Source organism: Ranitomeya imitator, chromosome 4, assembly GCF_032444005.1.
Source record: "Ranitomeya imitator isolate aRanImi1 chromosome 4, aRanImi1.pri, whole genome shotgun sequence".
Classification (NCBI taxonomy): domain Eukaryota; kingdom Metazoa; phylum Chordata; class Amphibia; order Anura; family Dendrobatidae; genus Ranitomeya; species Ranitomeya imitator.
The window spans coordinates 45,189,806-45,203,044 of record NC_091285.1 but is presented as its reverse complement, the minus strand read 5'-3'; positions in this window follow the sequence as shown (position 1 = coordinate 45,203,044).

The following is a 13,239-nucleotide window of genomic DNA, read 5'->3' as shown; positions in this document are numbered from 1 at the left end:
TTTCAAAATGTTTTAGTTTTCTGGCATAAACATATTGATTAAGTCAAAGTCCCCAGTTTATGAAAAAGTTGAATTAAATTATTTTGAAATGTGTCGTCTTGGGTTTTCACTCTAGTTTTTTCCTGATCTGCCAAAATAGGTGGAGCTGGGGTGGGACAGGAGCACAGCAGAGGTGTGATGACACAGCTGGTTTAATTCATAACGAGTTATGGCTTTCCTTATACCAGAAATCTAACTCCAGTCCATGAATGGAGTAAGATTTGTGGAAAGGCACATGGAGGTGGGCGTAATTTGTCAGATGCTCCTGCTTCATTTAAGAGGTATGCACCCCTTAATGAATTATGAGCGTCTGACTCCAACAAGCCCCCTCATCAACCTTGTTGAGAAAATTGTTAATCTTGATGAATCAGGGTCAAAGTCTATAATCTATGTCAATAGAAAAATTTAAAAAAAAATACATTACTGTGATGCTCAGAATTCACAATAGTAGATCAGTGTCATTCAACATGCCTGACTTCAGGTGAACGACATGTGGATATCTCCTCTTTACTCCTCTGGGGTCACAAGTCAGGTACGGATCAGGTAAGAAGAACATGAATTACACTAGAATACAAAGAGAAAACTAATAAATACCTGGAAAATCCCTGCAGTATGCTTGGAGTTTAAAGAGGGTGTGGTACAACCTCATTTTCATCAGAAGTGAGCTGAGTAGTGAGAGATTACAAAATAAGTGAGGGATTACAAAATAAACAAAGTTGTGTCACAAGTCAGGTCAGGATCAAGTAAGAAGAACATGAGTTACACCAGAATACAAAGAGAAAACCAATCAATACCTGCCAAATCCCTGCAGTATACTTGGAGTTTAAAGAGGGTGCTGTCCTCATTGGCCACAGAAGTGAACTGATTACTCTTGCTGATATGATGGACAGCACATAAACTCATTTTGGCTGACTGGGCCATTCCACAAGTCTAGTCACACCTGTATACACGATGCCCACCAGGGCCGTGGGGTTCTCAGAACTGGGTTGGACAGTTCTGTGGGGAAGTCACGGGACCATAAACCGACTCCATGGCCCTGGGCGTGCAATAAAAATGATGCAAGTGGAAAAGTTATATGGAATTGATTTGTGATGCCACCCGTGGTGTTTGGCTAGGTATGGCCGATGCTGCAGTACAGATCCACTGGGGCCGATGGTGATGCAGCAAAGACGGTACAGCTCCCCACAGGTAGAGTGGGGTCCCACTGCAGATAAAACAGTCGGTTCAGGTGGTAATGAAAATTGCGGTGCAGAGAAAAAGCAAGGGATGCAGAAAAGTGCAGTTTTCTTTACCTTTACTTCTTGGTAGATGAACATGTAGTCCGGGGTACCAGCTAGCCTGGAAGCATTCAGAGATTTCACCTTGCCAGGTGGGGTTGGAGGCCTTCCTACTGCGCTTGTTTATTGGGACCCTGCTGCCTGTAGCTAACTGCGGCCCTCTCCAGCGTGTTGGCTTTGACCTGTATGGCAGACAGCACGAGCCTATCACAGGCACTGCCTGCTCACTAGCAGCCCTAGGCTCTTGGTCTGCTGCTGTGCCTCCGGGTGTTCGGTGTGTCCAGGGACCTTGCAATCCCCTGCCCTCCAGATTCGGCTGTCAGGGCGTACAACTCCCGCACAGCCAAGCTCTTCCTGTCAGCGCTCCACTCTGGGTTCAGCTCTAACGCAGCTGCAATTCCCCAGAGCCCTTGTCTCCGCTTCTCTCTCTCTCCTCTCCTCCGACTACTTCCTAACAGCCTCCACCAACTCCTCCTCCCAACCAGAGAGAGCAGCTCCCCAGAAGTTGGGTCTAGAGCTTCCCCTTCTGGCCTGGAGCTGGAATTGCTGTGTATTACCTGGCATGGGGACCTCTTCCTGCTTCCAGGCATGACATCACCCTTGAAAGAAAGGCAATGTCACTCTGGGGTGCCATATATACCTGGCGGGACAGAGGCTAAGCCACCCAATGATGTTGGCCATGACATATTTTTGAGCACCAGCACTACCCGCAAGGAGAAAACAGAGGCACCTGGTGACAGAGGTAAACTTCACAGGAGCATGTCCAGGTAGAGCCCTAGCAGATTCACACCTAAAGAGTCAAAATGTTTCATCTTGGTTGCCTCAAGAAAGCAAATGCATATGCAGAGTGTCATGTCTTAATCCCATTTTGGGGGTACTCTAACACAGTGCACCAATGCAAATTGAATCCTTTCTTAGTGTTATACCAAAATATGTCCTAGAACCATTTGATTGTTTGCTTAAAAAAAATTGATAATAAAAAAAGACATTGCAACATTACAGTGTGGAGATGATGTTTACGATTTCATGTAGGCATATTATGTAACTACTCTGGAGAGACATCATGACTCTAATCTCCTTCATTACTAGGTAATAAATATGGTATATAAGAACCTTCCCCTGAGGAACAGTATAAGAACTGGAGGAAGGGAAGTACACAAGAATTCTTTCTACTACATGGAGGAACTAGAGTTCAGCGACTTTTACTTTTTTCGGATCGAGTCGGGTTTCGCGAAACCCGACTTTGTCAAAAGTCGGGTCGGGTGAAATCGGCCGATTATTGCGAAAAGTCGGGGGCCGACTGAAACACGAAACCCAATGCAAGTCAATGGGGAATCAAAGTCGGCAGTGAGTGGAGGACAGGAAAACACCTACAGTGCCCATTTTAATGCCAAAAACATCAATTCTTATTTCTTAAGCTTGTCAATCTTAATTTACTTTATAATAATAGTTAGGCATTGAAAACTGGGGGTCATTTGGCTAAAGTTGTGGGGGGGTAGGGCTGGCTCAAGATTTTCGTGGGCCCAGGAAATGCGGAATACGTCACGGCGGTGGAGCAGGGAGAGGTAAGGATTTCAACTTTGCAAGTGCTGTGATCCCGCGCAAGCAGGGGGGGCCCACTTGTTGGTACTGGCACAGGACCCCTCATATTACAGTGGTGTGTTTGACAGCGGGTGGCGCCTCCCACTGGCAGAGACACTTTTGCGTACTATGAGGGGCCCTGCGCCAGTGACATCGCCAACGAGTATGCCCCCCCACCTGATCAAGGAACCTGCACTTTCATCTGCACCTTCCTCTTTGCCCCCGTGTAAGGTGCTATAGTATGCGGGAAGGGGAACCTGACCTTCAGCAGGGTGGATTCTGGCTGTGTAGAGTGCAAGGGGAATGTAATGGTCTGGGTCAATGTACCAGCAGACTCATCTAGCAGTGGCTGGGCAATGGGCAGGATGAGGAGGAAACACAGATATAGACCCAAATAATAAAGTAGGCTAAATGCAGTTCAAAATTGGTAACAGGACTAAACAGGCGGCACTGCTTTGTTCAGTGGAGGACAACTGTAATGAGTGGCAGACACAGTTAGCAGGCCCAAATAATAAAGTAGGCTAAATGCAGTTCAAAATTGGTAACAGGACTAAACTAGCGGCATTGCTTTGTTCAGTGGAGGACAACTGTAATGAGTGGCAGACACAGTTAGTAGGCCCAAATAATAAAGTATGTTAAATGCAGTTCAAAATTGGTAACAGGACTAAACAGGCGACATTGCTTTGTTCAGTGGAGGACAACTGTAATGAGTGGCAGACACAGTTAGTAGGCCCAAACAATAAAGTAGGCTAAATGCAGTTCAAAATTGTTAACAGGACAGAACAGGCGGCATTGCTTTGTTCAGTGGAGGACAACTGTAATGAGTGGCAGACACAGTTAGTAGGCCCAAATAATAAAGTAGGCTAAATGCAGTTCAAAATTGGTAAAAGGACTAAACAGGTGGCATTGCTTTATTCAGTGGAGGACAACTGTAATGAGTGGCAGACACAGTTAATAGGCCCAAATACTAAAGTAGGCTAAATGCAGTTCAAAATTGTTAACAGGACTAAACGGGCGGCATTGCTTTGTTCAGTGGAGGACAACTGTAATGAGTGGCAGAAACAGTTAGTAGGCCCAAATAACAAAGTAGGCTAAATGCAGTTCAAAAATTTGTAACAGGACTAAACAGGCGGCATTGCTTTGTTCAGTGGAGGACAACTGTAATGTGTGGCAGACACAGTTAGTAGGCCCAAATAACAAAGTAGGCTAAATGCAGTTCAAAAATTAGTAACAGGACTAAACAGGCGGCATTGCTTTGTTCAGTGGAGGACAACTGTAATGAGTGGCAGACACAGTTAGTAGACACAGTTAGTAGGCCCAAATAATAAAGTAGGCTAAATGCAGTTCAAAATTGGTAATAGGACTAAACGGGCAACATAGCTTTGTTCAGTGGAGGTGTTATCATAGTCCTAGCAAGAACACAGGCTATAAGTCACTTCAAAAACTCAAATAAATCACATATTCCATCGTGTAGTACCACAACAGAAACAGAAGTGAAGGAAAAGGGGATGATATTTTAAAAAAGTAGTAATTTTATTGAAACACAATTTGAACAGTAAAATAAAAGCAAAGGGAAGGAGGGGGTTTAAACCACCAAACTAGAGAAAACGAGACTGCACTGACCCAAAGGGGACTAGACAAATGTTTAGATCACTAACAGTAATGTAGGATGGTAATAAAGTAAGAAAATAGAGCAAACTAGATGACCTTATGCAGAGTTATCTTAATGTAATACAAGGTGCGACCCCCTAAGGCATAGAAATATCCTATAAATGGATAGAAATGACCAGGCACCAGGTACAGTATGTATCAATCTATCCCAAATACAAGGCAAGAAAGGACCTGCTAATGTAAAGGCGAATACTACCTTTATAAGGTGCAACAATGAAAACCTGCCACAATAGGGTAAAGTAGCCAGGGAGTACATTACCTGTAATCAGATGCGGTGGTATCTAGTGCAAGAGGGAAAGTGCAGCCCAGGTTCCCATGCGCCCGACAAGCGCTGTTTCGCCGTAGGTTTTCATTGTTGCACCTTATAAAGGTAGTATTCGCCTTTACATTAGCAGGTCCTTTCTTGCCTTGTATTTGGGATAGATTGATACCTGGTGCCTGGTCATTTTTATCCATTTATAGGATATTTCGATGCCTTAGGGGGTCGCACCTTGTATTACATTAAGATAACTCTGCATAAGGTCATCTAGTTTGCTCTATTTTCTTACTTTATTACCATCCTACATTACTGTTAGTGATCTAAACATTTGTCTAGTCCCCTTTGGGTCAGTGCAGTCTCGTTTTCTCTAGTTTGGTGGTTTAAACCCCCTCCTTCCCTTTGCTTTTCCTCCCCATGTCTAATGTTTTATTTTACTGTTCAAATTGTGTTTCAATAAAATTACTACTTTTTTAAAATATCATCCCCTTTTCCTTCACTTCTGTTTCTGTTGTGGTACTACACGATGGAATATGTGATTTATTTGTTCAGTGGAGGACAACTGTAATGAGTGGCAGACACAGTTAGTAAGCCCAAATAATAAAGTATGCTAAATTCAGTTCAAAATTGGTAACAGGACTAAACAGGTGGCATAGCTAGGTACAGGGGAGGGCTCCTCTGTTGAGTAGCAGACAGTGGTAGTAGGTACAAAGTATTAACTGGTCTAAATGTAGGCCAGGGCCCCTGTATATTTTAACTATCATCTATCATTTCAACAAATTTGTATTGGCAGTGCCATTGAAGGATTTAACAGCACAGACTACACAGTGGGGGAGCAGGGAGAGGTAAGTATTGCAAGTGGTAGAGCACTGTTTGAGCTGGGGGGAACACTCTCTCGTGGGCGGCGGTACTGGCACACGGCCCCTCATATTACGACGGTGTGTCTGACGTTGGTTGTGCACCACCACTGTCAGAGACACTTCATTGTACTATGAGGGACCCTCTGCCAGTGCCGTCACCCAAGAGTGGGCCCACCCACCTGTCCAGGTAAATGGCACTCACACGGGTGCTTGCGCCAGGTGGTGACCACGGGCTTGTGAGGGGAGTCAGCCCATTTAGGGAGGTATAAAAATGGCTTATGGTGGACATTCAGCAGCTGCAAATGGAGGAATTGGTTTGGGTGAAGGACACAAGGAAACGTCTTGTTCCTGACCAGGAGCATCCACTGACTACTCACTGCTTTTATATTCGGAACTTCCTGAAGAGGAGGCGAAAGAGCTACAGGCTGAGTCAGCAAGGAAAGCCAAAACTTTTTCCTGCTGCTCCGGCTTTAAAAGCTGTTTTCCTACTCCCAGATAAGGGAGCCTTCGAGGCCTTGTGTAGCCAGACGATGATGCTGGCTCAACATCTCCAGCCTTAGGTGCTATTGTGCTTTTGCCACTACCATCAGATGCACCACCACCACCATCAGCACCAGCTGGCAACCACCGCCCACCAGACTTCCTCATTTTTTGGAAAATCTAACCAAAATAACAACCGTTATATGGTACTGTAAAACAAGGTAGAAGGTGTATATAAACTTGTTGAGAATTTACATTTCCCTCTTTTTGGGGAGACTGAAACAAAACTCAGGCCCAGTGTATATAACAACGCAATCTAAGTGGCAGAAAGTGGCTGGCTGACATACGACAAACTAACAGGACTGAAGTATATCCACTTTGTGAGAATTTGAATCTCCTTTTTTGGGGGGGAGACTGAACCAAACCTCAGGCCCTGTGCATAAAACAACACAATGTAAGTGGCAGAAAGTGGCTGGCTAATATACGACAAACTAACAGGACTGAAGTATATCCCCTTTGTGAGAATTTGAATCTCACTTTTTTGGGGGGAGACTGAACCAAAACTCAGTGTATAAAACAACACAATGTAAGTGGCAGAAAGTGGCTGGAAGATATATGAAAAAATACAATGACTGTAGTACAATTTCAATCTCCCTACAATGATCTCAGGAAAAGTATGGCAGCGATAAAAAGGACTGCTGCACACAAAGTGTGGACAAGTAAACAAGACAACAGGATTTTTGCTTTAAAAAAAGCAGTTGGTTTGCACAGCAGCGTGCAAACAGCAATGCAGCTATCAGGCAGCCTAATAAGCTACAGAGCTGATGCACAAAAATATAGCCTCCACTGTCCCTGCAAAAAAATGGTGGTGTTGGACAGTGGAAATCGCTACAGCACAAGCAGTTTGGGGGTTAATCTTCCCTCCCTAACTATATCCCTTCTTCTGATGAAGCTGCAGCAACCTCTCCCTATGCTACGATCGGCAGAAGTAAGATGGCGGCCGGCGTGCACGCACCTTTATAGCCCCTGTGATGCCGCAGACAGCAAGCCAATCACTGTCATGCCCTTCTCTAAGATGGTGGGGACCAGGACCTATGTCATCACGCTGCCCACACTCTGCGTCCTCCTTCATTGGCTGAAAAATGGCACTGAAAGCGTCATACATAACGCGACTTTTGCGCGCACATCGACGACCTCATGGCCGATCCCACACTATGATCGGGTCGGGTTTCATGAAACCCGACTTTGCCGAAAGTCGGCGATTTTTTAATTTGTCCGATCCGTTTCGCTCAACCCTAGGAGGAACTATTTGATCTGGAACGCCTATACCATGGATTATGCTTTATGTCTCCACTAAGTCATCTAGTACAAATACTGTAAGCAGCACTTGTCACACCACCAAGATTTATGAAGCTTCCTTTCATTTATAATTGCTCGTGCAGTCACAAGCTGAGGAAATGAGCGAGCAGCCTTGGCACGTATTGAATGCATTGGTTACTGCTGTGTTGCGCCAGACATTGGAACCAGTAGCAGTTGCTGCTCCTGCTGATCGTATTGCTTTACCAATGATTAGAAGATATTGCATTAAATATATCATACTGTTTAGAATAGATGAGAATCTAAATGAACGGAGGAAGCAAATGCACTAAAAAAAGAAGAGATTCTAGGAGATCAGTTGCAGAATGCATTCCTTTATAGGATGGCAATAAGTATGAAAATTTTATTAGCATGGGGCACATGGCATGATCTAATTGGTGCATATCTCTAAGTATGTACAGTATATGTATTCTAGCATTTTTGTGCTATGAAAAACATTTTTTTATATTTTATAGAAATCTGGACATTTTTGTATTTTCTCTTAGTTTTTGTGCTTTGCCTTTAAATATTTATCCAAATTTTAGATTATATTAGAGGATATAACTGTTGTTTAACCATAATCTTACCGTATATTGGCAACTCCTTCAAAGTCTGATTGGGGTGTTCAAGGCCTACCAGGAAAATTGATTTTGGGGGCCTGTTTCACAGGAAATGCAGGACGCATCCTGAATACAGTCTTTTAAAGGGCCACTTACACACAGGACACAGGGCACACGCCATACACTGGGCACAAGTTTCAAATGGACCACTCCATATTCGGGATATGACAATCACATATTAGACATATGCAGTATAAGCTTACATTATGCATTGACATCATAGGGCCCAACAATAATTGTGAGAATTACCCCATCTCCCCAATTATGACAATCACATATTAGACATATGCAGTATAAGCTTAGATTATGCATTGACATCATAAGGCCCAACAATAATTGTGAGAATTACCCCATTTCCCCAAAAGAAGAGGCCAAATTACCAAAGCTCTTATCCCTAGGGGACAATACAAATATCTCGCTGAGGATCTGTTTATACCAAGGGAGGTGACGGGCACAAGGGGGCATTCTTTGCGTCTGGAGGAGAGAAGGTTTTTCCACCAACATAGAAGAGGATTCTTTACTGTTAGGGCAGTGAGAATCTGGAATTGCTTGCCGGAGGAGGTGGTGATGGCGAACTCAGTCGAGGGGTTCAAGAGAGGCCTGGATGTCTTCCTGGAGCAGAACAATATTGTATCATACAATTATTAGGTTCTGTAGAAGGACGTAGATCTGGGGATTTATTATGATGGAACATAGGCTGAACTGGATGGACAAATGTCTTTTTTCGGCCTTACTAACTATGTTACTATGTTACTATGTTACTAAACACTGGCATAATATGCTTTGAAAAGTTGCACATTTTTGGTGCAATGCGGAGTTGTGCAAAAATTGCAACTTTTGACGCTTTCATGTTCCCTGACTGGAGGAGCATTTCTGGTGAGGTGAACGGAGGAGTATTTCTGGGGAGGAACTTAAAAAGATATGCCCAATTCATTAAGTGGTGTGTGCCTCATAGTGAATTTGGCCACATCGTACTCCGAGCTTTACATTAAGACTGCTATGCATAATGCAAATCTTTGTGGCTCTCCTGAACAAGTTGGAATAGATCGAAACATGTAAAGAATAAACTGCATTACCAATACTTTTGAATGATTCTGACCCTGGTCGGAGTCCAGGTCAACCGCTATCTCCAAACTACCTGCTTTCCCACGTATATGAAAACCAGTGGAGTTGTAGAAGCTGGAATGCTGTTTGATATCATTTAAGCATTGTGTCTCACACAACCCCACCAGGTGAGCAGAACCACTTCTTATCACCACCTTAATCCGGATAACACCCTATTGCACTTTCCTTGTTCCCTTAGCCAATTCTCAGTTTTAAGAAATTTGTCCTTTAGAACCTTTAAGAACTGCTGCTCCCCTGAATCTGGCATCCTCTTAATTCCTGAAGTTTAGTCCCCTCTTCCTGTACGTAAATTATGTCTATATAGCCAAGTGGAAGTGATCCTCATGAAGACGCCCAGAGAGATTTGAGACCATGCCCACTTGGCTAACAAAACTAGATTTACATACAGGGCACAATAAGGAGGACTGAGCCATGTTTCAGGAATGGAAAAAATGCTAGCCTAAGTGGAACAGCAGCATTTAGACCATATTACGAAATGACAGACTTTTGACAAGTGACAGGTTCTCTTTATTACCTTTCTGTTGTGCAATGTAATATTATGTGACTGTTTGCCGGTACAATCCCCAAAGTGATGATGTTGGCACATGAGCTATATTGCACAGCTGATATCAAACATTAACGGCCCTTGTAAATACAAATGTCAGAATTATATATACACTGCTCAAAAAATAAAGAGAACACTAAAATACCACATCCTAGATATCTCTGAATGAAATATTCCAGTTGCAAATTTTCATTCATTACATAGTGGAATGTGTTCAGAACAATAAAACATAACAATTATCAATGTAAATCAAAATGAATATCCCACGGAGGTCTGGATTTGAAATGATGCTCAAAATCAAAGTGGAAAATGAAATTACAGGCTGATCCAGCTTCAGGGGAAATGCCTCATGACAAGGAAAAGATGCTCAGTATTGTGTGTGGCCTCCAGATGCCTGTATGACCTCCTTACAATGTACAATGTCTGAACATGCTCCTGATGAGGTGGCGTATGGTCTCCTGAGGGACCTCCTCCCAGACCTGGACTAAAGCATCCGCCAACTCCTGGACAGTCTGTGGTGCAACGTGACGTTGGTGGATGTGGCGAGACATGATGTCCCAGATGTGCTCAATCGGATTCAGGTCTGGGGAACTGGCGGGCCAGTCCATAGCTTCAATGCCTTCATCTTGCAGGAACTGCTGACACACTCCAGCCACATGAAGTCTGGCATTGTCCTGCATTAGGAGGAACCCAAAGCCAACCGCACCAGCATATGGTCTCACTAGGGGTCTGATGATCTCATCTTGGTACCTAATGACAGTCAGTCTACCTCTTGCGAGCACATGTAGGACTGTGCAGCCCTCCAAAGAAATGCCAGCCCACACCATTAATGACCCGCTGCCAAACCAGTCCTGCTGAAGGATGTTGCAGGCAGCAGATCGCTCTCCACGGCATCTCCAGACTCTGTCACGTCTGTCACATGTGCTCAATGTGAACCTGCTTTCATCTGTGAGGAGCAAAGGGCGCCAGAGGCGAATTTGCCAATCCTGGTGTTCTGTGGCAAAAGCCAAGTGTCTGGCACGGTGTTGGGCTGAGGCAGTCAGACCATCGTCATGGAGTCGATTTCTAACCGTTTGTGCAGACACATGCACATTTGTGGCCTGCTGGAGGTCATTTTGCAGGGATCTGGCAGTGCTTCTCCTGTTCCTCCTTGCATAAAGGCAGAGGTAGCTGTCCTTCTGCTATGTTGTGGCCCTCATACGGCCCCCTCCACATCTCCTGGTGTACTGGCCTGTCTCCTGGTAGCGCCTCCAGCCTCTGGACACTACACTGACAGACACAGCAAGCCTTCTTGCCACAGCTCGCATTGATGTGCCATCCTGGATGAGCTGCACTACCTGAGCCACTTGTGTGGGTTGTAGAGTCCATCTCATGCTACCACGAGTGTGAAAGCACAAACAACATTCAAAACTGACCAAAACATCAGCCAGAAAGCATTGGTACTGAGATGTGGTTTGTGGTCCCCACCTGCAGAACCACTCCTTTATTGAGGGTGTCTTGATAATTGCCAATAATTTCCATCTATTGTCTATTCCATTTGCACAACAGCATGTGAAATTGATTGTCAATCAGTGTTGCCTCCTAAGTGGACAGTTTGATTTCACAGAAGTTTGATTTACTTGGAGTTATATTCTGTTGTTTAAGTGTTCCCTTTATTTTTTTGAGTAGTTTATATACTTGTATGTATTCCTACTGATGTCCTACTAAGCAGCCTGACTGTTGGAATGCACAGGACTGGGGTAAAGTTATTTTCTCTGATGAAGCCCCCTTCGGGATGTTTGAGACAACTGGAGATCTTTGAATAAACTTGATGTATTTGTCAATAAAACAGATCCAAAGAGCCCCAAGACACAATACCATCCATGAGTTTATTTGGAAATTAAAAAATTAAGTCTTTATGACACTTAAATGCAATTTATGTAACAATTTGGGATGCGGTGTATATACAGCAATACCACAGCATTGCTGCATGTAGCAAGAATCACAGTCTCTTTTGAAGTTTAGCAACAAGCTCAGCAACAAGTTGGGTTTCAAGGGAGCTCCGCGATGACAGACATGGAGGTCTTCCACAGACCCCTCAGCTTTCATAGCAGGCCATTGATACCATGTGATCATGTCATGGAGCTTCTATTGGTCACATAGAATGACACTCCAACATGCAGATGAAGTGTTAATGCCACTGTTTGACGTTACGTAACGCCAAATGTGTGTTTGCTGCGAAAAGTTTATAACAGTTTCCACTTTCTCTGTGGCTTATTCAGATCAACACAAAGAAATAATCTTCATTCACAAAGTCCTGATGTTTTAGGCTTTTCCTTTGTGCCCTTTTACAGAAGTAGCTTTATATGATTTACGACGCTTTGGGTGCTGGCTCTCTATTATTTATGGCACGTCTGACTTTCGGTGACCTGAATCTAAATAAATTGAAATAATAACCAAAAAGCAATTGTTCTTTGACTTCTCCATTCTAAGATTTCGTTGGCAAGGATTTTTTCTATACTTAAGTACCACTAAACCTGACATACAATCAGCCCGTGTTATTAAAAACAATATTGGCTAGCTTTATTATAGTGTTATATTCTTTTCATTTTGCATTCTGTTATGTAATGTTTGTACTTTATGTAGTGTTAAATTGACTTATATTTTACAAGGCTTTTCTCTTTTACTGAGAAGCTCAAAGTCCTCTCGGAGAAAACACTAGTGCATTCATTGTATTTGGTCTTATTGATACAATTTGATATGTGTCTTTTTAGATTTTCATTCTTGATAAGGAAGTCTATCAGTGGAAAATGTGTGCAGGGATTTGCTAACAGAAGACATTTACGACTTGTCAATCAGATATATCATTGAGGTCACAATAGACAGCTAGTGCATCACTATAGTTTAGGCTCACCTGGTGAAGTGGATCCTCTAAGTCCAAGGTCTGGGTGGGAATATGGACCCAAGTCGTTGGTACAGCAAGCAGGAAGGTATGTGGTAAAGAAGATTTGACTCACTCATCCTTTTCTGACAGTCCTAAGGAAAATGAAGCCACGTGCAGGGTCATCATTCTTGGGATCAAAGGATTCAGACCCACACCGATTCACCACCAATACATAATATATCAAGTACTGAACTGTTTGATAACTTTTAATGCTGAGAATAATCCTTTAAAGTGGATCTATGGTACTAAATATATTACCCTGCCATATGGGCATCACTCTTGCTTTACCCTTATTTATTTTTAACTTTCATTAGACTGCAGTAGTTCACATAGATACAGGAAATATATATATATATATATATATATATATATATATATATATATATATATATATATATATATATATATATAACAAAAGGAAAAAAGGAACAGCACAGGAATACTTATCTTCGGGTGCAGAGCCCCCAGACAATCAGTCCATCGATCATCAAAGTTTTCATATAGTTT